Genomic DNA, 25,136 nt, shown 5'->3' with positions numbered 1-25,136 from the left:
ATGTTTTCGGTCTTTGAATGTATGTGTTGTGCTCCAGAACTTTGCTGTTCACAGTTTATAATACTTATCTTCCCAGTCCCCTGTATCACTTGTCGAAAATGTTTAATTTGTGTCTTGTAATCCTTTCACTGTCTGCTAATGAGGATAGCGTTTCCGTGTTTTACCTAAATTATCTTGACCTTGCATACCTCAAGCCTCAAGCGAATTTCACGAGAAACCTTCTCCAGTTCAAAAGCCAACTGTTCATGATGGCTCTGTTCCTTGTCACGTGTCCAATTTCAGATCGATGTTGTTAATGTCCCTTCTACTCCTTCAGATCCAGGTTTCGCTCACAGGGCTAGAACAGAACTGTCACCAAATACATTGACCAATCTACGTTCATCCTATCGATTGTATTAGCATCATCAACACTTCTCATCAAAATAACTCGAGAGACTTTCATCACAATTTTCTGTGAACAGTCATACATTAGCTTTGCTGAATGAACCCCAAATTTCTTGAAGTGGCTCCTTATTTTCGGCCCTGATTATTAATCTCTCTACGCATGGGAATGGATCCTTCCCAGCCGCTCTATCTCTCATCAATGTGTGTAGTTCAATTCGATCTCCCATCAGCCTCCTCTGTCCTGATCAAATCCAGGGCAACAGGAACCGTTGGGGCTATGGCGCGGACAGGACAATCCCAATACTCACCTTTCCTGTTAGAACTATTCCATGAGAAAGTTTAGACCACAACTTTGGGCGTGTAGTTGTGGCCGAACACTTAAGGTGTTGGCGTAGAGATCCTTTGGGGCTCCCCGCCCAGGGTGGTAACCTGCTGGCTATGATTTCTTCGCTGGCGATTTTAAATGACTTCCTGTTGGTTGCATTATCGCTCAAACTTCACAAAACCCGTCTCAATAAAGACCCGTTTTCTCATGTCTGGGAATTGATTGCCATGCAGGAAACTCGGGTTCTGAACAAACAACGTACCAGACTCACAACGTCAGCTCTGTTTCCCTTTCCACAGATGCTGCTCGACCCGTTGGCTTTCTGCAGTATTCTCTGTGTTTATTAGGCACAAGTGCTGCTTTTCATTCAAGAACTTCAATCCCTGTCCTCTGGTAACTGACTCTGGTCAGTGGCAATTGGTTCTTCTGATCATTAAACTGCCCATTCCCACCGCTTCTTCCTCCATCGTGACCAACAGCCCCAGGAAATCTCCAGTTTTCCTTCTTTGCTCCAAAGCGAACATTCTCCACCTTGGGAATGTCTCCCCAAAATGGAAATTCCTCATCCCTGGACATGAGGCAAGGCGTACAATTGGAAGAGATTTTGGCAAAATATTGTCAGTTAGGAAATGGAAAAATGTTCAAATGTTCATGAAGCAACACAGAAATCCCAGTCTCCAGCTTTGTGAACCTTTAGAAACACTTTGCGAAGCGGATTTCGAGGAGAATGAAAGATGACCGGTCCGATTGAGCAGAGACAGTCCAGACACCGTCCCCTTGTTGACGAGGCCGGGAGGTTGACTCTGATGTTCTTGGCACATGAACTGATCTGAGACAATGAAAGAATTGTCGTTCCTGCACATCATGAATTCAAACCCCTTCTCCCCTGCGAGCCAACGAGAGAACTCGGGAACAGGCAAAACACTGAAAGGCTGGAAGGGCGACGGCCCCGGAGTAAGAAAGCTAGTTCCTCGTGACATGGATGTGTCTGCAGACTGTCCCCGGTATCTCCACAAGAGATCTCCCAGGCTTGATTATGGAAAAGTAAAACTGATAGACGACAATTGTAATTCTCGGCGGGGAGGCTGAAGTATAAAATCACCAGGCGATGGTGCAGCCCAAGTCAGCGCCTGTCTCTGTGGCGCAATTGGTCAGCGCGTTCGGCTGTTAACCGAAAGGTTGGTGGTTCGAGCCCACCCAGGGGCGGTGTGTTCGCTGCCCTTCTTTGGCTTCGAAGCTGTGCGCTTTTAATGGCGTCAGGAAAATTTTCCCCCAACGGAAATCTTCTCCACAAAGGGGTTTCTGAATTGAATTGATGTCTAACGGAAGGGACTGCGTTTGCTGAGAAGACGAGACCAAAAGAGAAACTAGGCAGGTTTGACAGTACCTGTCGGTGAAAACACAATTTTGAAATGTTGCCTCTGATTCTCTTTCCACAGATGTTGCCTGACCTGCTGAGTTCCTCCTGCAATTTCTAACTGAAAGTTCATTTCATCTTTTGGGGTGAAACACCGAAATATCTGCAAACACCATGTGCCGATATTTAACCCTTTCGAATCACTGTGAAGTGATTGGATTCAAACAAACTCTGCGATGATTCACTCTTTCTCAGCTCCATAGGCAGACAGGCCTGGGAAGTCAAGCTGTCAGTGTGGTTCTGTATTCGTGGGCCGAGTGGTTAATGCGATGTACATGAAATCCATTGCGGTTTCCCCTCGCAGGTGTGAACCCTGCCGAGTACAAAATGAGAAATGTCGTCGAAAAGAAAGGGAGCTTGCTCCCCGGCTTCTTCTTTAAGATTCAAATCAGTGGAGGGGGAAAAATATTTCACTCAAATTGGGACTGGTGGGAATCTGCAACCCACTGCCTGTTCGGGTGGAACAAGCAGATACCCGCAGAGCTTCTTTTGAGGCTATGAGCAAAGTGTTTGGAAATGAGACTAGAAGAGTGAGGTGCTTGAAATCGTGATCGAAATGAAGCAGGCACCTGAGGACAAGGGTGTTTCCTTTGCCAGTGAAAGATACTGCTTCACCAAGTTGGGCCTGTGGAAGGGAATCAGTGACGGTGATTATCTTTGGTTGTTCGCCTTGTGAATGAACCCATTGCTGCGCATGTCCGTGCTAACGTCAGAACTCTGCAGCATGGTGGCGTGAGATACGCACAGGGCCGGGGCCAATGGATGATGCATCTGACTCCACCTCCCTGTTTGAAATGCAGCTCACAGCTTCTTCACACACCCCAATTAATCTTTCTCATTGTCCTGTAGCCGGCATACGGTTTGAATTCCCGATCTGCGGGAATGAGAATCCTTTCACTGTCTCGCGTCAGTAAATGTCCCTGAGAACATCTGAGTCAACTCACAGCGCAGTCATATGAGGGGAAGCTGAAATAGCCCCACATGCTGCTCACGGGCACATTTTATTCTCCCCAACTCAACGCCTCAAACACTGCGGCTCCTGGGAGTGGAAAAGAAACAATCACCAAAACCCAGTCCAAGCTCTGTGAATCTTCAGAAAATCAGCAAACGTTCATCCCTTCGGATTTTCTATCCTGGGCTGACAGGGATGGGTTTTGTCACTCTTTTGTAGGACATTGCAAGTGGATGTTTTGCAAACATGCACTACAATGCAATCTGATTAATCAGGACCTGGATGTTTTCGGTCTTTGAATGTATGTGTTGTGCTCCAGAACTTTGCTGTTCACAGTTTATAATACTTATCTTCCCAGTCCCCTGTATCACTTGTCGAAAATGTTTAATTTGTGTCTTGTAATCCTTTCACTGTCTGCTAATGAGGATAGCGTTTCCGTGTTTTACCTAAATTATCTTGACCTTGCATACCTCAAGCCTCAAGCGAATTTCACGAGAAACCTTCTCCAGTTCAAAAGCCAACTGTTCATGATGGCTCTGTTCCTTGTCACGTGTCCAATTTCAGATCGATGTTGTTAATGTCCCTTCTACTCCTTCAGATCCAGGTTTCGCTCACAGGGCTAGAACAGAACTGTCACCAAATACATTGACCAATCTACGTTCATCCTATCGATTGTATTAGCATCATCAACACTTCTCATCAAAATAACTCGAGAGACTTTCATCACAATTTTCTGTGAACAGTCATACATTAGCTTTGCTGAATGAACCCCAAATTTCTTGAAGTGGCTCCTTATTTTCGGCCCTGATTATTAATCTCTCTACGCATGGGAATGGATCCTTCCCAGCCGCTCTATCTCTCATCAATGTGTGTAGTTCAATTCGATCTCCCATCAGCCTCCTCTGTCCTGATCAAATCCAGGGCAACAGGAACCGTTGGGGCTATGGCGCGGACAGGACAATCCCAATACTCACCTTTCCTGTTAGAACTATTCCATGAGAAAGTTTAGACCACAACTTTGGGCGTGTAGTTGTGGCCGAACACTTAAGGTGTTGGCGTAGAGATCCTTTGGGGCTCCCCGCCCAGGGTGGTAACCTGCTGGCTATGATTTCTTCGCTGGCGATTTTAAATGACTTCCTGTTGGTTGCATTATCGCTCAAACTTCACAAAACCCGTCTCAATAAAGACCCGTTTTCTCATGTCTGGGAATTGATTGCCATGCAGGAAACTCGGGTTCTGAACAAACAACGTACCAGACTCACAACGTCAGCTCTGTTTCCCTTTCCACAGATGCTGCTCGACCCGTTGGCTTTCTGCAGTATTCTCTGTGTTTATTAGGCACAAGTGCTGCTTTTCATTCAAGAACTTCAATCCCTGTCCTCTGGTAACTGACTCTGGTCAGTGGCAATTGGTTCTTCTGATCATTAAACTGCCCATTCCCACCGCTTCTTCCTCCATCGTGACCAACAGCCCCAGGAAATCTCCAGTTTTCCTTCTTTGCTCCAAAGCGAACATTCTCCACCTTGGGAATGTCTCCCCAAAATGGAAATTCCTCATCCCTGGACATGAGGCAAGGCGTACAATTGGAAGAGATTTTGGCAAAATATTGTCAGTTAGGAAATGGAAAAATGTTCAAATGTTCATGAAGCAACACAGAAATCCCAGTCTCCAGCTTTGTGAACCTTTAGAAACACTTTGCGAAGCGGATTTCGAGGAGAATGAAAGATGACCGGTCCGATTGAGCAGAGACAGTCCAGACACCGTCCCCTTGTTGACGAGGCCGGGAGGTTGACTCTGATGTTCTTGGCACATGAACTGATCTGAGACAATGAAAGAATTGTCGTTCCTGCACATCATGAATTCAAACCCCTTCTCCCCTGCGAGCCAACGAGAGAACTCGGGAACAGGCAAAACACTGAAAGGCTGGAAGGGCGACGGCCCCGGAGTAAGAAAGCTAGTTCCTCGTGACATGGATGTGTCTGCAGACTGTCCCCGGTATCTCCACAAGAGATCTCCCAGGCTTGATTATGGAAAAGTAAAACTGATAGACGACAATTGTAATTCTCGGCGGGGAGGCTGAAGTATAAAATCACCAGGCGATGGTGCAGCCCAAGTCAGCGCCTGTCTCTGTGGCGCAATTGGTCAGCGCGTTCGGCTGTTAACCGAAAGGTTGGTGGTTCGAGCCCACCCAGGGGCGGTGTGTTCGCTGCCCTTCTTTGGCTTCGAAGCTGTGCGCTTTTAATGGCGTCAGGAAAATTTTCCCCCAACGGAAATCTTCTCCACAAAGGGGTTTCTGAATTGAATTGATGTCTAACGGAAGGGACTGCGTTTGCTGAGAAGACGAGACCAAAAGAGAAACTAGGCAGGTTTGACAGTACCTGTCGGTGAAAACACAATTTTGAAATGTTGCCTCTGATTCTCTTTCCACAGATGTTGCCTGACCTGCTGAGTTCCTCCTGCAATTTCTAACTGAAAGTTCATTTCATCTTTTGGGGTGAAACACCGAAATATCTGCAAACACCATGTGCCGATATTTAACCCTTTCGAATCACTGTGAAGTGATTGGATTCAAACAAACTCTGCGATGATTCACTCTTTCTCAGCTCCATAGGCAGACAGGCCTGGGAAGTCAAGCTGTCAGTGTGGTTCTGTATTCGTGGGCCGAGTGGTTAATGCGATGTACATGAAATCCATTGCGGTTTCCCCTCGCAGGTGTGAACCCTGCCGAGTACAAAATGAGAAATGTCGTCGAAAAGAAAGGGAGCTTGCTCCCCGGCTTCTTCTTTAAGATTCAAATCAGTGGAGGGGGAAAAATATTTCACTCAAATTGGGACTGGTGGGAATCTGCAACCCACTGCCTGTTCGGGTGGAACAAGCAGATACCCGCAGAGCTTCTTTTGAGGCTATGAGCAAAGTGTTTGGAAATGAGACTAGAAGAGTGAGGTGCTTGAAATCGTGATCGAAATGAAGCAGGCACCTGAGGACAAGGGTGTTTCCTTTGCCAGTGAAAGATACTGCTTCACCAAGTTGGGCCTGTGGAAGGGAATCAGTGACGGTGATTATCTTTGGTTGTTCGCCTTGTGAATGAACCCATTGCTGCGCATGTCCGTGCTAACGTCAGAACTCTGCAGCATGGTGGCGTGAGATACGCACAGGGCCGGGGCCAATGGATGATGCATCTGACTCCACCTCCCTGTTTGAAATGCAGCTCACAGCTTCTTCACACACCCCAATTAATCTTTCTCATTGTCCTGTAGCCGGCATACGGTTTGAATTCCCGATCTGCGGGAATGAGAATCCTTTCACTGTCTCGCGTCAGTAAATGTCCCTGAGAACATCTGAGTCAACTCACAGCGCAGTCATATGAGGGGAAGCTGAAATAGCCCCACATGCTGCTCACGGGCACATTTTATTCTCCCCAACTCAACGCCTCAAACACTGCGGCTCCTGGGAGTGGAAAAGAAACAATCACCAAAACCCAGTCCAAGCTCTGTGAATCTTCAGAAAATCAGCAAACGTTCATCCCTTCGGATTTTCTATCCTGGGCTGACAGGGATGGGTTTTGTCACTCTTTTGTAGGACATTGCAAGTGGATGTTTTGCAAACATGCACTACAATGCAATCTGATTAATCAGGACCTGGATGTTTTCGGTCTTTGAATGTATGTGTTGTGCTCCAGAACTTTGCTGTTCACAGTTTATAATACTTATCTTCCCAGTCCCCTGTATCACTTGTCGAAAATGTTTAATTTGTGTCTTGTAATCCTTTCACTGTCTGCTAATGAGGATAGCGTTTCCGTGTTTTACCTAAATTATCTTGACCTTGCATACCTCAAGCCTCAAGCGAATTTCACGAGAAACCTTCTCCAGTTCAAAAGCCAACTGTTCATGATGGCTCTGTTCCTTGTCACGTGTCCAATTTCAGATCGATGTTGTTAATGTCCCTTCTACTCCTTCAGATCCAGGTTTCGCTCACAGGGCTAGAACAGAACTGTCACCAAATACATTGACCAATCTACGTTCATCCTATCGATTGTATTAGCATCATCAACACTTCTCATCAAAATAACTCGAGAGACTTTCATCACAATTTTCTGTGAACAGTCATACATTAGCTTTGCTGAATGAACCCCAAATTTCTTGAAGTGGCTCCTTATTTTCGGCCCTGATTATTAATCTCTCTACGCATGGGAATGGATCCTTCCCAGCCGCTCTATCTCTCATCAATGTGTGTAGTTCAATTCGATCTCCCATCAGCCTCCTCTGTCCTGATCAAATCCAGGGCAACAGGAACCGTTGGGGCTATGGCGCGGACAGGACAATCCCAATACTCACCTTTCCTGTTAGAACTATTCCATGAGAAAGTTTAGACCACAACTTTGGGCGTGTAGTTGTGGCCGAACACTTAAGGTGTTGGCGTAGAGATCCTTTGGGGCTCCCCGCCCAGGGTGGTAACCTGCTGGCTATGATTTCTTCGCTGGCGATTTTAAATGACTTCCTGTTGGTTGCATTATCGCTCAAACTTCACAAAACCCGTCTCAATAAAGACCCGTTTTCTCATGTCTGGGAATTGATTGCCATGCAGGAAACTCGGGTTCTGAACAAACAACGTACCAGACTCACAACGTCAGCTCTGTTTCCCTTTCCACAGATGCTGCTCGACCCGTTGGCTTTCTGCAGTATTCTCTGTGTTTATTAGGCACAAGTGCTGCTTTTCATTCAAGAACTTCAATCCCTGTCCTCTGGTAACTGACTCTGGTCAGTGGCAATTGGTTCTTCTGATCATTAAACTGCCCATTCCCACCGCTTCTTCCTCCATCGTGACCAACAGCCCCAGGAAATCTTCAGTTTTCCTTCTTTGCTCCAAAGCGAACATTCTCCACCTTGGGAATGTCTCCCCAAAATGGAAATTCCTCATCCCTGGACATGAGGCAAGGCGTACAATTGGAAGAGATTTTGGCAAAATATTGTCAGTTAGGAAATGGAAAAATGTTCAAATGTTCATGAAGCAACACAGAAATCCCAGTCTCCAGCTTTGTGAACCTTTAGAAACACTTTGCGAAGCGGATTTCGAGGAGAATGAAAGATGACCGGTCCGATTGAGCAGAGACAGTCCAGACACCGTCCCCTTGTTGACGAGGCCGGGAGGTTGACTCTGATGTTCTTGGCACATGAACTGATCTGAGACAATGAAAGAATTGTCGTTCCTGCACATCATGAATTCAAACCCCTTCTCCCCTGCGAGCCAACGAGAGAACTCGGAAACAGGCAAAACGCTGAAAGGCTGGAAGGGCGACGGCCCCGGAGTAAGAAAGCTAGTTCCTCGTGACATGGATGTGTCTGCAGACTGTCCCCGGTATCTCCACAAGAGATCTCCCAGGCTTGATTATGGAAAAGTAAAACTGATAGACGACAACTGTAATTCTCGGCGGGGAGGCTGAATTATAAAATCACCAGGCGATGTGCAGCCCAAGTCAGCGCCTGTCTCTGTGGCGCAATTGGTCAGCGCGTTCGGCTGTTAACCGAAAGGTTGGTGGTTCGAGCCCACCCAGGGGCGGTGTGTTCGCTGCCCTTCTTTGGCTTCGAAGCTGTGCGCTTTTAATGGCGTCAGGAAAATTTTCCCCCAACGGAAATCTTCTCCACAAAGGGGTTTCTGAATTGAATTGATGTCTAACGGACGGGACTGCGTTTGCTGAGAAGACGAGACCAAAAGAGAAACTAGGCAGGTTTGACAGTACCTGTCGGTGAAAACACAATTTTGAAATGTTGCCTCTGATTCTCTTTCCACAGATGTTGCCTGACCTGCTGAGTTCCTCCTGCAATTTCTAACTGAAAGTTCATTTCATCTTTTGGGGTGAAACACCGAAATATCTGCAAACACCATGTGCCGATATTTAACCCTTTCGAATCACTGTGAAGTGATTAGATTCAAACAAACTCTGCGATGATTCACTCTTTCTCAGCTCCATAGGCAGACAGGCCTGGGAAGTCAAGCTGTCAGTGTGGTTCTGTATTCGTGGGCCGAGTGGTTAATGCGATGTACATGAAATCCATTGCGGTTTCCCCTCGCAGGTGTGAACCCTGCCGAGTACAAAATGAGAAATGTCGTCGAAAAGAAAGGGAGCTTGCTCCCCGGCTTCTTCTTTAAGATTCAAATCAGTGGAGGGGGAAAAATATTTCACTCAAATTGGGACTGGTGGGAATCTGCAACCCACTGCCTGTTCGGGTGGAACAAGCAGATACCCGCAGAGCTTCTTTTGAGGCTATGAGCAAAGTGTTTGGAAATGAGACTAGAAGAGTGAGGTGCTTGAAATCGTGATCGAAATGAAGCAGGCACCTGAGGACAAGGGTGTTTCCTTTGCCAGTGAAAGATACTGCTTCACCAAGTTGGGCCTGTGGAAGGGAATCAGTGACGGTGATTATCTTTGGTTGTTCGCCTTGTGAATGAACCCATTGCTGCGCATGTCCGTGCTAACGTCAGAACTCTGCAGCATGGTGGCGTGAGATACGCACAGGGCCGGGGCCAATGGATGATGCATCTGACTCCACCTCCCTGTTTGAAATGCAGCTCACAGCTTCTTCACACACCCCAATTAATCTTTCTCATTGTCCTGTAGCCGGCATACGGTTTGAATTCCCGATCTGCGGGAATGAGAATCTTTTCACTGTCTCGCGTCAGTAAATGTCCCTGAGAACATCTGAGTCAACTCACAGCGCAGTCATATGAGGGGAAGCTGAAATAGCCCCACATGCTGCTCACGGGCACATTTTATTCTCCCCAACTCAACGCCTCAAACACTGCGGCTCCTGGGAGTGGAAAAGAAACAATCACCAAAACCCAGTCCAAGCTCTGTGAATCTTCAGAAAATCAGCAAACGTTCATCCCTTCGGATTTTCTATCCTGGGCTGACAGGGATGGGTTTTGTCACTCTTTTGTAGGACATTGCAAGTGGATGTTTTGCAAACATGCACTACAATGCAATCTGATTAATCAGGACCTGGATGTTTTCGGTCTTTGAATGTATGTGTTGTGCTCCAGAACTTTGCTGTTCACAGTTTATAATACTTATCTTCCCAGTCCCCTGTATCACTTGTCGAAAATGTTTAATTTGTGTCTTGTAATCCTTTCACTGTCTGCTAATGAGGATAGCGTTTCCGTGTTTTACCTAAATTATCTTGACCTTGCATACCTCAAGCCTCAAGCGAATTTCACGAGAAACCTTCTCCAGTTCAAAAGCCAACTGTTCATGATGGCTCTGTTCCTTGTCACGTGTCCAATTTCAGATCGATGTTGTTAATGTCCCTTCTACTCCTTCAGATCCAGGTTTCGCTCACAGGGCTAGAACAGAACTGTCACCAAATACATTGACCAATCTACGTTCATCCTATCGATTGTATTAGCATCATCAACACTTCTCATCAAAATAACTCGAGAGACTTTCATCACAATTTTCTGTGAACAGTCATACATTAGCTTTGCTGAATGAACCCCAAATTTCTTGAAGTGGCTCCTTATTTTCGGCCCTGATTATTAATCTCTCTACGCATGGGAATGGATCCTTCCCAGCCGCTCTATCTCTCATCAATGTGTGTAGTTCAATTCGATCTCCCATCAGCCTCCTCTGTCCTGATCAAATCCAGGGCAACAGGAACCGTTGGGGCTATGGCGCGGACAGGACAATCCCAATACTCACCTTTCCTGTTAGAACTATTCCATGAGAAAGTTTAGACCACAACTTTGGGCGTGTAGTTGTGGCCGAACACTTAAGGTGTTGGCGTAGAGATCCTTTGGGGCTCCCCGCCCAGGGTGGTAACCTGCTGGCTATGATTTCTTCGCTGGCGATTTTAAATGACTTCCTGTTGGTTGCATTATCGCTCAAACTTCACAAAACCCGTCTCAATAAAGACCCGTTTTCTCATGTCTGGGAATTGATTGCCATGCAGGAAACTCGGGTTCTGAACAAACAACGTACCAGACTCACAACGTCAGCTCTGTTTCCCTTTCCACAGATGCTGCTCGACCCGTTGGCTTTCTGCAGTATTCTCTGTGTTTATTAGGCACAAGTGCTGCTTTTCATTCAAGAACTTCAATCCCTGTCCTCTGGTAACTGACTCTGGTCAGTGGCAATTGGTTCTTCTGATCATTAAACTGCCCATTCCCACCGCTTCTTCCTCCATCGTGACCAACAGCCCCAGGAAATCTCCAGTTTTCCTTCTTTGCTCCAAAGCGAACATTCTCCACCTTGGGAATGTCTCCCCAAAATGGAAATTCCTCATCCCTGGACATGAGGCAAGGCGTACAATTGGAAGAGATTTTGGCAAAATATTGTCAGTTAGGAAATGGAAAAATGTTCAAATGTTCATGAAGCAACACAGAAATCCCAGTCTCCAGCTTTGTGAACCTTTAGAAACACTTTGCGAAGCGGATTTCGAGGAGAATGAAAGATGACCGGTCCGATTGAGCAGAGACAGTCCAGACACCGTCCTCTTGTTGACGAGGCCGGGAGGTTGACTCTGATGTTCTTGGCACATGAACTGATCTGAGACAATGAAAGAATTGTCGTTCCTGCACATCATGAATTCAAACCCCTTCTCCCCTGCGAGCCAACGAGAGAACTCGGGAACAGGCAAAACACTGAAAGGCTGGAAGGGCGACGGCCCCGGAGTAAGAAAGCTAGTTCCTCGTGACATGGATGTGTCTGCAGACTGTCCCCGGTATCTCCACAAGAGATCTCCCAGGCTTGATTATGGAAAAGTAAAACTGATAGACGACAATTGTAATTCTCGGCGGGGAGGCTGAAGTATAAAATCACCAGGCGATGGTGCAGCCCAAGTCAGCGCCTGTCTCTGTGGCGCAATTGGTCAGCGCGTTCGGCTGTTAACCGAAAGGTTGGTGGTTCGAGCCCACCCGGGGGCGGTGTGTTCGCTGCCCTTCTTTGGCTTCGAAGCTGTGCGCTTTTAATGGCGTCAGGAAAATTTTCCCCAAACGGAAATCTTCTCCACAAAGGGGTTTCTGAATTGAATTGATGTCTAACGGAAGGGACTGCGTTTGCTGAGAAGACGAGACCAAAAGAGAAACTAGGCAGGTTTGACAGTACCTGTCGGTGAAAACACAATTTTGAAATGTTGCCTCTGATTCTCTTTCCACAGATGTTGCCTGACCTGCTGAGTTCCTCCTGCAATTTCTAACTGAAAGTTCATTTCATCTTTTGGGGTGAAACACCGAAATATCTGCAAACACCATGTGCCGATATTTAACCCTTTCGAATCACTGTGAAGTGATTGGATTCAAACAAACTCTGCGATGATTCACTCTTTCTCAGCTCCATAGGCAGACAGGCCTGGGAAGTCAAGCTGTCAGTGTGGTTCTGTATTCGTGGGCCGAGTGGTTAATGCGATGTACATGAAATCCATTGCGGTTTCCCCTCGCAGGTGTGAACCCTGCCGAGTACAAAATGAGAAATGTCGTCGAAAAGAAAGGGAGCTTGCTCCCCGGCTTCTTCTTTAAGATTCAAATCAGTGGAGGGGGAAAAATATTTCACTCAAATTGGGACTGGTGGGAATCTGCAACCCACTGCCTGTTCGGGTGGAACAAGCAGATACCCGCAGAGCTTCTTTTGAGGCTATGAGCAAAGTGTTTGGAAATGAGACTAGAAGAGTGAGGTGCTTGAAATCGTGATCGAAATGAAGCAGGCACCTGAGGACAAGGGTGTTTCCTTTGCCAGTGAAAGATACTGCTTCACTAAGTTGGGCCTGTGGAAGGGAATCAGTGACGGTGATTATCTTTGGTTGTTCGCCTTGTGAATGAACCCATTGCTGCGCATGTCCGTGCTAACGTCAGAACTCTGCAGCATGGTGGCGTGAGATACGCACAGGGCCGGGGCCAATGGATGATGCATCTGACTCCACCTCCCTGTTTGAAATGCAGCTCACAGCTTCTTCACACACCCCAATTAATCTTTCTCATTGTCCTGTAGCCGGCATACGGTTTGAATTCCCGATCTGCGGGAATGAGAATCCTTTCACTGTCTCGCGTCAGTAAATGTCCCTGAGAACATCTGAGTCAACTCACAGCGCAGTCATATGAGGGGAAGCTGAAATAGCCCCACATGCTGCTCACGGGCACATTTTATTCTCCCCAACTCAACGCCTCAAACACTGCGGCTCCTGGGAGTGGAAAAGAAACAATCACCAAAACCCAGTCCAAGCTCTGTGAATCTTCAGAAAATCAGCAAACGTTCATCCCTTCGGATTTTCTATCCTGGGCTGACAGGGATGGGTTTTGTCACTCTTTTGTAGGACATTGCAAGTGGATGTTTTGCAAACATGCACTACAATGCAATCTGATTAATCAGGACCTGGATGTTTTCGGTCTTTGAATGTATGTGTTGTGCTCCAGAACTTTGCTGTTCACAGTTTATAATACTTATCTTCCCAGTCCCCTGTATCACTTGTCGAAAATGTTTAATTTGTGTCTTGTAATCCTTTCACTGTCTGCTAATGAGGATAGCGTTTCCGTGTTTTACCTAAATTATCTTGACCTTGCATACCTCAAGCCTCAAGCGAATTTCACGAGAAACCTTCTCCAGTTCAAAAGCCAACTGTTCATGATGGCTCTGTTCCTTGTCACGTGTCCAATTTCAGATCGATGTTGTTAATGTCCCTTCTACTCCTTCAGATCCAGGTTTCGCTCACAGGGCTAGAACAGAACTGTCACCAAATACATTGACCAATCTACGTTCATCCTATCGATTGTATTAGCATCATCAACACTTCTCATCAAAATAACTCGAGAGACTTTCATCACAATTTTCTGTGAACAGTCATACATTAGCTTTGCTGAATGAACCCCAAATTTCTTGAAGTGGCTCCTTATTTTCGGCCCTGATTATTAATCTCTCTACGCATGGGAATGGATCCTTCCCAGCCGCTCTATCTCTCATCAATGTGTGTAGTTCAATTCGATCTCCCATCAGCCTCCTCTGTCCTGATCAAATCCAGGGCAACAGGAACCGTTGGGGCTATGGCGCGGACAGGACAATCCCAATACTCACCTTTCCTGTTAGAACTATTCCATGAGAAAGTTTAGACCACAACTTTGGGCGTGTAGTTGTGGCCGAACACTTAAGGTGTTGGCGTAGAGATCCTTTGGGGCTCCCCGCTCAGGGTGGTAACCTGCTGGCTATGATTTCTTCGCTGGCGATTTTAAATGACTTCCTGTTGGTTGCATTATCGCTCAAACTTCACAAAACCCGTCTCAATAAAGACCCGTTTTCTCATGTCTGGGAATTGATTGCCATGCAGGAAACTCGGGTTCTGAACAAACAACGTACCAGACTCACAACGTCAGCTCTGTTTCCCTTTCCACAGATGCTGCTCGACCCGTTGGCTTTCTGCAGTATTCTCTGTGTTTATTAGGCACAAGTGCTGCTTTTCATTCAAGAACTTCAATCCCTGTCCTCTGGTAACTGACTCTGGTCAGTGGCAATTGGTTCTTCTGATCATTAAACTGCCCATTCCCACCGCTTCTTCCTCCATCGTGACCAACAGCCCCAGGAAATCTCCAGTTTTCCTTCTTTGCTCCAAAGCGAACATTCTCCACCTTGGGAATGTCTCCCCAAAATGGAAATTCCTCATCCCTGGACATGAGGCAAGGCGTACAATTGGAAGAGATTTTGGCAAAATATTGTCAGTTAGGAAATGGAAAAATGTTCAAATGTTCATGAAGCAACACAGAAATCCCAGTCTCCAGCTTTGTGAACCTTTAGAAACACTTTGCGAAGCGGATTTCGAGGAGAATGAAAGATGACCGGTCCGATTGAGCAGAGACAGTCCAGACACCGTCCCCTTGTTGACGAGGCCGGGAGGTTGACTCTGATGTTCTTGGCACATGAACTGATCTGAGACAATGAAAGAATTGTCGTTCCTGCACATCATGAATTCAAACCCCTTCTCCCCTGCGAGCCAACGAGAGAACTCGGGAACAGGCAAAACACTGAAAGGCTGGAAGGGCGACGGCCCCGGAGTAAGAAAGCTAGTTCCTCGTGACATGGATGTGTCTGCAGACTGTCCCCGGTATCTCCACAAGAGATCTCCCAGGCTTGATTATGGAAAAGTAAAACTGATAGACGACAATTGTAATTCTCGGCGGGGAGGCTGAAGTATAAAATCACCAGGCGATGGTGCAGCCCAAGTCAGCGCCTGTCTCTGTGGCGCAATTGGTCAGCGCGTTCGGCTGTTAACCGAAAGGTTGGTGGTTCGAGCCCACCCGGGGGCGGTGTGTTCGCTGCCCTTCTTTGGCTTCGAAGCTGTGCGCTTTTAATGGCGTCAGGAAAATTTTCCCCAAACGGAAATCTTCTCCACAAAGGGGTTTCTGAATTGAATTGATGTCTAACGGAAGGGACTGCGTTTGCTGAGAAGACGAGACCAAAAGAGAAACTAGGCAGGTTTGACAGTACCTGTCGGTGAAAACACAATTTTGAAATGTTGCCTCTGATTCTCTTTCCACAGATGTTGCCTGACCTGCTGAGTTCCTCCTGCAATTTCTAACTGAAAGTTCATTTCATCTTTTGGGGTGAAACACCGAAATATCTGCAAACACCATGTGCCGATATTTAACCCTTTCGAATCACTGTGAAGTGATTGGATTCAAACAAACTCTGCGATGATTCACTCTTTCTCAGCTCCATAGGCAGACAGGCCTGGGAAGTCAAGCTGTCAGTGTGGTTCTGTATTCGTGGGCCGAGTGGTTAATGCGATGTACATGAAATCCATTGCGGTTTCCCCTCGCAGGTGTGAACCCTGCCGAGTACAAAATGAGAAATGTCGTCGAAAAGAAAGGGAGCTTGCTCCCCGGCTTCTTCTTTAAGATTCAAATCAGTGGAGGGGGAAAAATATTTCACTCAAATTGGGACTGGTGGGAATCTGCAACCCACTGCCTGTTCGGGTGGAACAAGCAGATACCCGCAGAGCTTCTTTTGAGGCTATGAGCAAAGTGTTTGGAAATGAGACTAGAAGAGTGAGGTGCTTGAAATCGTGATCGAAATGAAGCAGGCACCTGAGGACAAGGGTGTTTCCTTTGCCAGTGAAAGATACTGCTTCACCAAGTTGGGCCTGTGGAAGGGAATCAGTGACGGTGATTATCTTTGGTTGTTCGCCTTGTGAATGAACCCATTGCTGCGCATGTCCGTGCTAACGTCAGAACTCTGCAGCATGGTGGCGTGAGATACGCACAGGGCCGGGGCCAATGGATGATGCATCTGACTCCACCTCCCTGTTTGAAATGCAGCTCACAGCTTCTTCACACACCCCAATTAATCTTTCTCATTGTCCTGTAGCCGGCATACGGTTTGAATTCCCGATCTGCGGGAATGAGAATCCTTTCACTGTCTCGCGTCAGTAAATGTCCCTGAGAACATCTGAGTCAACTCACAGCGCAGTCATATGAGGGGAAGCTGAAATAGCCCCACATGCTGCTCACGGGCACATTTTATTCTCCCCAACTCAACGCCTCAAACACTGCGGCTCCTGGGAGTGGAAAAGAAACAATCACCAAAACCCAGTCCAAGCTCTGTGAATCTTCAGAAAATCAGCAAACGTTCATCCCTTCGGATTTTCTATCCTGGGCTGACAGGGATGGGTTTTGTCACTCTTTTGTAGGACATTGCAAGTGGATGTTTTGCAAACATGCACTACAATGCAATCTGATTAATCAGGACCTGGATGTTTTCGGTCTTTGAATGTATGTGTTGTGCTCCAGAACTTTGCTGTTCACAGTTTATAATACTTATCTTCCCAGTCCCCTGTATCACTTGTCGAAAATGTTTAATTTGTGTCTTGTAATCCTTTCACTGTCTGCTAATGAGGATAGCGTTTCCGTGTTTTACCTAAATTATCTTGACCTTGCATACCTCAAGCCTCAAGCGAATTTCACGAGAAACCTTCTCCAGTTCAAAAGCCAACTGTTCATGATGGCTCTGTTCCTTGTCACGTGTCCAATTTCAGATCGATGTTGTTAATGTCCCTTCTACTCCTTCAGATCCAGGTTTCGCTCACAGGGCTAGAACAGAACTGTCACCAAATACATTGACCAATCTACGTTCATCCTATCGATTGTATTAGCATCATCAACACTTCTCATCAAAATAACTCGAGAGACTTTCATCACAATTTTCTGTGAACAGTCATACATTAGCTTTGCTGAATGAACCCCAAATTTCTTGAAGTGGCTCCTTATTTTCGGCCCTGATTATTAATCTCTCTACGCATGGGAATGGATCCTTCCCAGCCGCTCTATCTCTCATCAATGTGTGTAGTTCAATTCGATCTCCCATCAGCCTCCTCTGTCCTGATCAAATCCAGGGCAACAGGAACCGTTGGGGCTATGGCGCGGACAGGACAATCCCAATACTCACCTTTCCTGTTAGAACTATTCCATGAGAAAGTTTAGACCACAACTTTGGGCGTGTAGTTGTGGCCGAACACTTAAGGTGTTGGCGTAGAGATCCTTTGGGGCTCCCCGCCCAGGGTGGTAACCTGCTGGCTATGATTTCTTCGCTGGCGATTTTAAATGACTTCCTGTTGGTTGCATTATCGCTCAAACTTCACAAAACCCGTCTCAATAAAGACCCGTTTTCTCATGTCTGGGAATTGATTGCCATGCAGGAAACTCGGGTTCTGAACAAACAACGTACCAGACTCACAACGTCAGCTCTGTTTCCCTTTCCACAGATGCTGCTCGACCCGTTGGCTTTCTGCAGTATTCTCTGTGTTTATTAGGCACAAGTGCTGCTTTTCATTCAAGAACTTCAATCCCTGTCCTCTGGTAACTGACTCTGGTCAGTGGCAATTGGTTCTTCTGATCATTAAACTGCCCATTCCCACCGCTTCTTCCTCCATCGTGACCAACAGCCCCAGGAAATCTCCAGTTTTCCTTCTTTGCTCCAAAGCGAACATTCTCCACCTTGGGAATGTCTCCCCAAAATGGAAATTCCTCATCCCTGGACATGAGGCAAGGCGTACAATTGGAAGAGATTTTGGCAAAATATTGTCAGTTAGGAAATGGAAAAATGTTCAAATGTTCATGAAGCAACACAGAAATCCCAGTCTCCAGCTTTGTGAACCTTTAGAAACACTTTGCGAAGCGGATTTCGAGGAGAATGAAAGATGACCGGTCCGATTGAGCAGAGACAGTCCAGACACCGTCCCCTTGTTGACGAGGCCGGGAGGTTGACTCTGATGTTCTTGGCACATGAACTGATCTGAGACAATGAAAGAATTGTCGTTCCTGCACATCATGAATTCAAACCCCTTCTCCCCTGCGAGCCAACGAGAGAACTCGGAAACAGGCAAAACACTGAAAGGCTGGAAGGGCGACGGCCCCGGAGTAAGAAAGCTAGTTCCTCGTGACATGGATGTGTCTACAGACTGTCCCCGGTATCTCCACAAGAGATCTCCCAGGCTTGATTATGGAAAAGTAAAACTGATAGACGACAACTGTAATTCTCGGCGGGGAGGCTCAATTATAAAATCACCAGGCGATGTGCAGCCCAAGTCAGCGCCTGTCTCTGTGGCGCAATTGGTCAGCGTGTTCGGCTGTTAACCGAAAGGTTGGTGGTTCGAGCCCACCCAGGGGCGGTGTGTTCGCTGCCCTTCTTTGGCTTCGAAGCTGTGCGCTTTTAATGGCGTCAGGAAAATTTTCCCCCAACGGAAATCTTCTCCACAAAGGGGTTTCTGAATTGAATTGATGTCTAACGGACGGGACTGCGTTTGCTGAGAAGACGAGACCAAAAGAGAAACTAGGCAGGTTTGACAGTACCTGTCGGTGAAAACACAATTTTGAAATGTTGCCTCTGATTCTCTTTCCACAGATGTTGCCTGACCTGCTGAGTTCCTCCTGCAATTTCTAACTGAAAGTTCATTTCATCTTTTGGGGTGAAACACCGAAATATCTGCAAACACCATGTGCCGATATTTAACCCTTTCGAATCACTGTGAAGTGATTAGATTCAAACAAACTCTGCGATGATTCACTCTTTCTCAGCTCCATAGGCAGACAGGCCTGGGAAGTCAAGCTGTCAGTGTGGTTCTGTATTCGTGGGCCGAGTGGTTAATGCGATGTACATGAAATCCATTGCGGTTTCCCCTCGCAGGTGTGAACCCTGCCGAGTACAAAATGAGAAATGTCGTCGAAAAGAAAGGGAGCTTGCTCCCCGGCTTCTTCTTTAAGATTCAAATCAGTGGAGGGGGAAAAATATTTCACTCAAATTGGGACTGGTGGGAATCTGCAACCCACTGCCTGTTCGGGTGGAACAAGCAGATACCCGCAGAGCTTCTTTTGAGGCTATGAGCAAAGTGTTTGGAAATGAGACTAGAAGAGTGAGGTGCTTGAAATCGTGATCGAAATGAAGCAGGCACCTGAGGACAAGGGTGTTTCCTTTGCCAGTGAAAGATACTGCTTCACCAAGTTGGGCCTGTGGAAGGGAATCAGTGACGGTGATTATCTTTGGTTGTTCGCCTTGTGAATGAACCCATTGCTGCGCATGTCCGTGCTAACGTCAGAACTCTGCAGCATGGTGGCGTGAGATACGCACAGGGCCGGGGCCAATGGATGATGCATCTGACTCCACCTCCCTGTTTGAAATGCAGCTCACAGCTTCTTCACACACCCCAATTAATCTTTCTCATTGTCCTGTAGCCGGCATACGGTTTGAATTCCCGATCTGCGGGAATGAGAATCTTTTCACTGTCTCGCGTCAGTAAATGTCCCTGAGAACATCTGAGTCAACTCACAGCGCAGTCATATGAGGGGAAGCTGAAATAGCCCCACATGCTGCTCACGGGCACATTTTATTCTCCCCAACTCAACGCCTCAAACACTGCGGCTCCTGGGAGTGGAAAAGAAACAATCACCAAAACCCAGTCCAAGCTCTGTGAATCTTCAGAAAATCAGCAAACGTTCATCCCTTCGGATTTTCTATCCTGGGCTGACAGGGATGGGTTTTGTCACTCTTTTGTAGGACATTGCAAGTGGATGTTTTGCAAACATGCACTACAATGCAATCTGATTAATCAGGACCTGGATGTTTTCGGTCTTTGAATGTATGTGTTGTGCTCCAGAACTTTGCTGTTCACAGTTTATAATACTTATCTTCCCAGTCCCCTGTATCACTTGTCGAAAATGTTTAATTTGTGTCTTGTAATCCTTTCACTGTCTGCTAATGAGGATAGCGTTTCCGTGTTTTACCTAAATTATCTTGACCTTGCATACCTCAAGCCTCAAGCGAATTTCACGAGAAACCTTCTCCAGTTCAAAAGCCAACTGTTCATGATGGCTCTGTTCCTTGTCACGTGTCCAATTTCAGATCGATGTTGTTAATGTCCCTTCTACTCCTTCAGATCCAGGTTTCGCTCACAGGGCTAGAACAGAACTGTCACCAAATACATTGACCAATCTACGTTCATCCTATCGATTGTATTAGCATCATCAACACTTCTCATCAAAATAACTCGAGAGACTTTCATCACAATTTTCTGTGAACAGTCATACATTAGCTTTGCTGAATGAACCCCAAATTTCTTGAAGTGGCTCCTTATTTTCGGCCCTGATTATTAATCTCTCTACGCATGGGAATGGATCCTTCCCAGCCGCTCTATCTCTCATCAATGTGTGTAGTTCAATTCGATCTCCCATCAGCCTCCTCTGTCCTGATCAAATCCAGGGCAACAGGAACCGTTGGGGCTATGGCGCGGACAGGACAATCCCAATACTCACCTTTCCTGTTAGAACTATTCCATGAGAAAGTTTAGACCACAACTTTGGGCGTGTAGTTGTGGCCGAACACTTAAGGTGTTGGCGTAGAGATCCTTTGGGGCTCCCCGCCCAGGGTGGTAACCTGCTGGCTATGATTTCTTCGCTGGCGATTTTAAATGACTTCCTGTTGGTTGCATTATCGCTCAAACTTCACAAAACCCGTCTCAATAAAGACCCGTTTTCTCATGTCTGGGAATTGATTGCCATGCAGGAAACTCGGGTTCTGAACAAACAACGTACCAGACTCACAACGTCAGCTCTGTTTCCCTTTCCACAGATGCTGCTCGACCCGTTGGCTTTCTGCAGTATTCTCTGTGTTTATTAGGCACAAGTGCTGCTTTTCATTCAAGAACTTCAATCCCTGTCCTCTGGTAACTGACTCTGGTCAGTGGCAATTGGTTCTTCTGATCATTAAACTGCCCATTCCCACCGCTTCTTCCTCCATCGTGACCAACAGCCCCAGGAAATCTCCAGTTTTCCTTCTTTGCTCCAAAGCGAACATTCTCCACCTTGGGAATGTCTCCCCAAAATGGAAATTCCTCATCCCTGGACATGAGGCAAGGCGTACAATTGGAAGAGATTTTGGCAAAATATTGTCAGTTAGGAAATGGAAAAATGTTCAAATGTTCATGAAGCAACACAGAAATCCCAGTCTCCAGCTTTGTGAACCTTTAGAAACACTTTGCGAAGCGGATTTCGAGGAGAATGAAAGATGACCGGTCCGATTGAGCAGAGACAGTCCAGACACCGTCCTCTTGTTGACGAGGCCGGGAGGTTGACTCTGATGTTCTTGGCACATGAACTGATCTGAGACAATGAAAGAATTGTCGTTCCTGCACATCATGAATTCAAACCCCTTCTCCCCTGCGAGCCAACGAGAGAACTCGGGAACAGGCAAAACACTGAAAGGCTGGAAGGGCGACGGCCCCGGAGTAAGAAAGCTAGTTCCTCGTGACATGGATGTGTCTGCAGACTGTCCCCGGTATCTCCACAAGAGATCTCCCAGGCTTGATTATGGAAAAGTAAAACTGATAGACGACAATTGTAATTCTCGGCGGGGAGGCTGAAGTATAAAATCACCAGGCGATGGTGCAGCCCAAGTCAGCGCCTGTCTCTGTGGCGCAATTGGTCAGCGCGTTCGGCTGTTAACCGAAAGGTTGGTGGTTCGAGCCCACCCGGGGGCGGTGTGTTCGCTGCCCTTCTTTGGCTTCGAAGCTGTGCGCTTTTAATGGCGTCAGGAAAATTTTCCCCAAACGGAAATCTTCTCCACAAAGGGGTTTCTGAATTGAATTGATGTCTAACGGAAGGGACTGCGTTTGCTGAGAAGACGAGACCAAAAGAGAAACTAGGCAGGTTTGACAGTACCTGTCGGTGAAAACACAATTTTGAAATGTTGCCTCTGATTCTCTTTCCACAGATGTTGCCTGACCTGCTGAGTTCCTCCTGCAATTTCTAACTGAAAGTTCATTTCATCTTTTGGGGTGAAACACCGAAATATCTGCAAACACCATGTGCCGATATTTAACCCTTTCGAATCACTGTGAAGTGATTGGATTCAAACAAACTCTGCGATGATTCACTCTTTCTCAGCTCCATAGGCAGACAGGCCTGGGAAGTCAAGCTGTCAGTGTGGTTCTGTATTCGTGGGCCGAGTGGTTAATGCGATGTACATGAAATCCATTGCGGTTTCCCCTCGCAGGTGTGAACCCTGCCGAGTACAAAATGAGAAATGTCGTCGAAAAGAAAGGGAGCTTGCTCCCCGGCTTCTTCTTTAAGATTCAAATCAGTGGAGGGGGAAAAATATTTCACTCAAATTGGGACTGGTGGGAATCTGCAACCCACTGCCTGTTCGGGTGGAACAAGCAGATACCCGCAGAGCTTCTTTTGAGGCTATGAGCAAAGTGTTTGGAAATGAGACTAGAAGAGTGAGGTGCTTGAAATCGTGATCGAAATGAAGCAGGCACCTGAGGACAAGGGTGTTTCCTTTGCCAGTGAAAGATACTGCTTCACTAAGTTGGGCCTGTGGAAGGGAATCAGTGACGGTGATTATCTTTGGTTGTTCGCCTTGTGAATGAACCCATTGCTGCGCATGTCCGTGCTAACGTCAGAACTCTGCAGCATGGTGGCGTGAGATACGCACAGGGCCGGGGCCAATGGATGATGCATCTGACTCCACCTCCCTGTTTGAAATGCAGCTCACAGCTTCTTCACACACCCCAATTAATCTTTCTCATTGTCCTGTAGCCGGCATACGGTTTGAATTCCCGATCTGCGGGAATGAGAATCCTTTCACTGTCTCGCGTCAGTAAATGTCCCTGAGAACATCTGAGTCAACTCACAGCGCAGTCATATGAGGGGAAGCTGAAATAGCCCCACATGCTGCTCACGGGCACATTTTATTCTCCCCAACTCAACGCCTCAAACACTGCGGCTCCTGGGAGTGGAAAAGAAACAATCACCAAAACCCAGTCCAAGCTCTGTGAATCTTCAGAAAATCAGCAAACGTTCATCCCTTCGGATTTTCTATCCTGGGCTGACAGGGATGGGTTTTGTCACTCTTTTGTAGGACATTGCAAGTGGATGTTTTGCAAACATGCACTACAATGCAATCTGATTAATCAGGACCTGGATGTTTTCGGTCTTTGAATGTATGTGTTGTGCTCCAGAACTTTGCTGTTCACAGTTTATAATACTTATCTTCCCAGTCCCCTGTATCACTTGTCGAAAATGTTTAATTTGTGTCTTGTAATCCTTTCACTGTCTGCTAATGAGGATAGCGTTTCCGTGTTTTACCTAAATTATCTTGACCTTGCATACCTCAAGCCTCAAGCGAATTTCACGAGAAACCTTCTCCAGTTCAAAAGCCAACTGTTCATGATGGCTCTGTTCCTTGTCACGTGTCCAATTTCAGATCGATGTTGTTAATGTCCCTTCTACTCCTTCAGATCCAGGTTTCGCTCACAGGGCTAGAACAGAACTGTCACCAAATACATTGACCAATCTACGTTCATCCTATCGATTGTATTAGCATCATCAACACTTCTCATCAAAATAACTCGAGAGACTTTCATCACAATTTTCTGTGAACAGTCATACATTAGCTTTGCTGAATGAACCCCAAATTTCTTGAAGTGGCTCCTTATTTTCGGCCCTGATTATTAATCTCTCTACGCATGGGAATGGATCCTTCCCAGCCGCTCTATCTCTCATCAATGTGTGTAGTTCAATTCGATCTCCCATCAGCCTCCTCTGTCCTGATCAAATCCAGGGCAACAGGAACCGTTGGGGCTATGGCGCGGACAGGACAATCCCAATACTCACCTTTCCTGTTAGAACTATTCCATGAGAAAGTTTAGACCACAACTTTGGGCGTGTAGTTGTGGCCGAACACTTAAGGTGTTGGCGTAGAGATCCTTTGGGGCTCCCCGCTCAGGGTGGTAACCTGCTGGCTATGATTTCTTCGCTGGCGATTTTAAATGACTTCCTGTTGGTTGCATTATCGCTCAAACTTCACAAAACCCGTCTCAATAAAGACCCGTTTTCTCATGTCTGGGAATTGATTGCCATGCAGGAAACTCGGGTTCTGAACAAACAACGTACCAGACTCACAACGTCAGCTCTGTTTCCCTTTCCACAGATGCTGCTCGACCCGTTGGCTTTCTGCAGTATTCTCTGTGTTTATTAGGCACAAGTGCTGCTTTTCATTCAAGAACTTCAATCCCTGTCCTCTGGTAACTGACTCTGGTCAGTGGCAATTGGTTCTTCTGATCATTAAACTGCCCATTCCCACCGCTTCTTCCTCCATCGTGACCAACAGCCCCAGGAAATCTCCAGTTTTCCTTCTTTGCTCCAAAGCGAACATTCTCCACCTTGGGAATGTCTCCCCAAAATGGAAATTCCTCATCCCTGGACATGAGGCAAGGCGTACAATTGGAAGAGATTTTGGCAAAATATTGTCAGTTAGGAAATGGAAAAATGTTCAAATGTTCATGAAGCAACACAGAAATCCCAGTCTCCAGCTTTGTGAACCTTTAGAAACACTTTGCGAAGCGGATTTCGAGGAGAATGAAAGATGACCGGTCCGATTGAGCAGAGACAGTCCAGACACCGTCCCCTTGTTGACGAGGCCGGGAGGTTGACTCTGATGTTCTTGGCACATGAACTGATCTGAGACAATGAAAGAATTGTCGTTCCTGCACATCATGAATTCAAACCCCTTCTCCCCTGCGAGCCAACGAGAGAACTCG

General features: G+C 46.6%; 7 non-coding genes across 7 annotated transcripts; all 7 read left to right on the top strand.

Annotated features, from left to right (window-relative positions):
* Window positions 1-1,841: 1,841 nt before the first annotated feature.
* On the top strand, window positions 1,842-1,915 carry trnan-guu (transfer RNA asparagine (anticodon GUU)). Its single transcript has one exon. It is a non-coding gene; the product is annotated as a tRNA-Asn (tRNA).
* Window positions 1,916-5,201: 3,286 nt separating this feature from the next.
* trnan-guu (transfer RNA asparagine (anticodon GUU)) lies at window positions 5,202-5,275 on the top strand. Its single transcript has one exon. It is a non-coding gene; the product is annotated as a tRNA-Asn (tRNA).
* Window positions 5,276-8,560: 3,285 nt separating this feature from the next.
* On the top strand, window positions 8,561-8,634 carry trnan-guu (transfer RNA asparagine (anticodon GUU)). Its single transcript has one exon. It is a non-coding gene; the product is annotated as a tRNA-Asn (tRNA).
* A 3,286-nt stretch (window positions 8,635-11,920) lies between these two features.
* trnan-guu (transfer RNA asparagine (anticodon GUU)) lies at window positions 11,921-11,994 on the top strand. Its single transcript has one exon. It is a non-coding gene; the product is annotated as a tRNA-Asn (tRNA).
* A 3,286-nt stretch (window positions 11,995-15,280) lies between these two features.
* trnan-guu (transfer RNA asparagine (anticodon GUU)) lies at window positions 15,281-15,354 on the top strand. The gene has a single exon. It is a non-coding gene; the product is annotated as a tRNA-Asn (tRNA).
* Window positions 15,355-18,639: 3,285 nt separating this feature from the next.
* trnan-guu (transfer RNA asparagine (anticodon GUU)) lies at window positions 18,640-18,713 on the top strand. Its single transcript has one exon. It is a non-coding gene; the product is annotated as a tRNA-Asn (tRNA).
* Window positions 18,714-21,999: 3,286 nt separating this feature from the next.
* On the top strand, window positions 22,000-22,073 carry trnan-guu (transfer RNA asparagine (anticodon GUU)). The gene has a single exon. It is a non-coding gene; the product is annotated as a tRNA-Asn (tRNA).
* Window positions 22,074-25,136: the final 3,063 nt, after the last annotated feature.

This window comes from Chiloscyllium punctatum, chromosome 36 (assembly GCF_047496795.1).
Source record: "Chiloscyllium punctatum isolate Juve2018m chromosome 36, sChiPun1.3, whole genome shotgun sequence".
Classification (NCBI taxonomy): Eukaryota; Metazoa; Chordata; class Chondrichthyes; order Orectolobiformes; family Hemiscylliidae; genus Chiloscyllium; species Chiloscyllium punctatum.
This window is presented reverse-complemented; position numbering and strand designations above follow the sequence as displayed.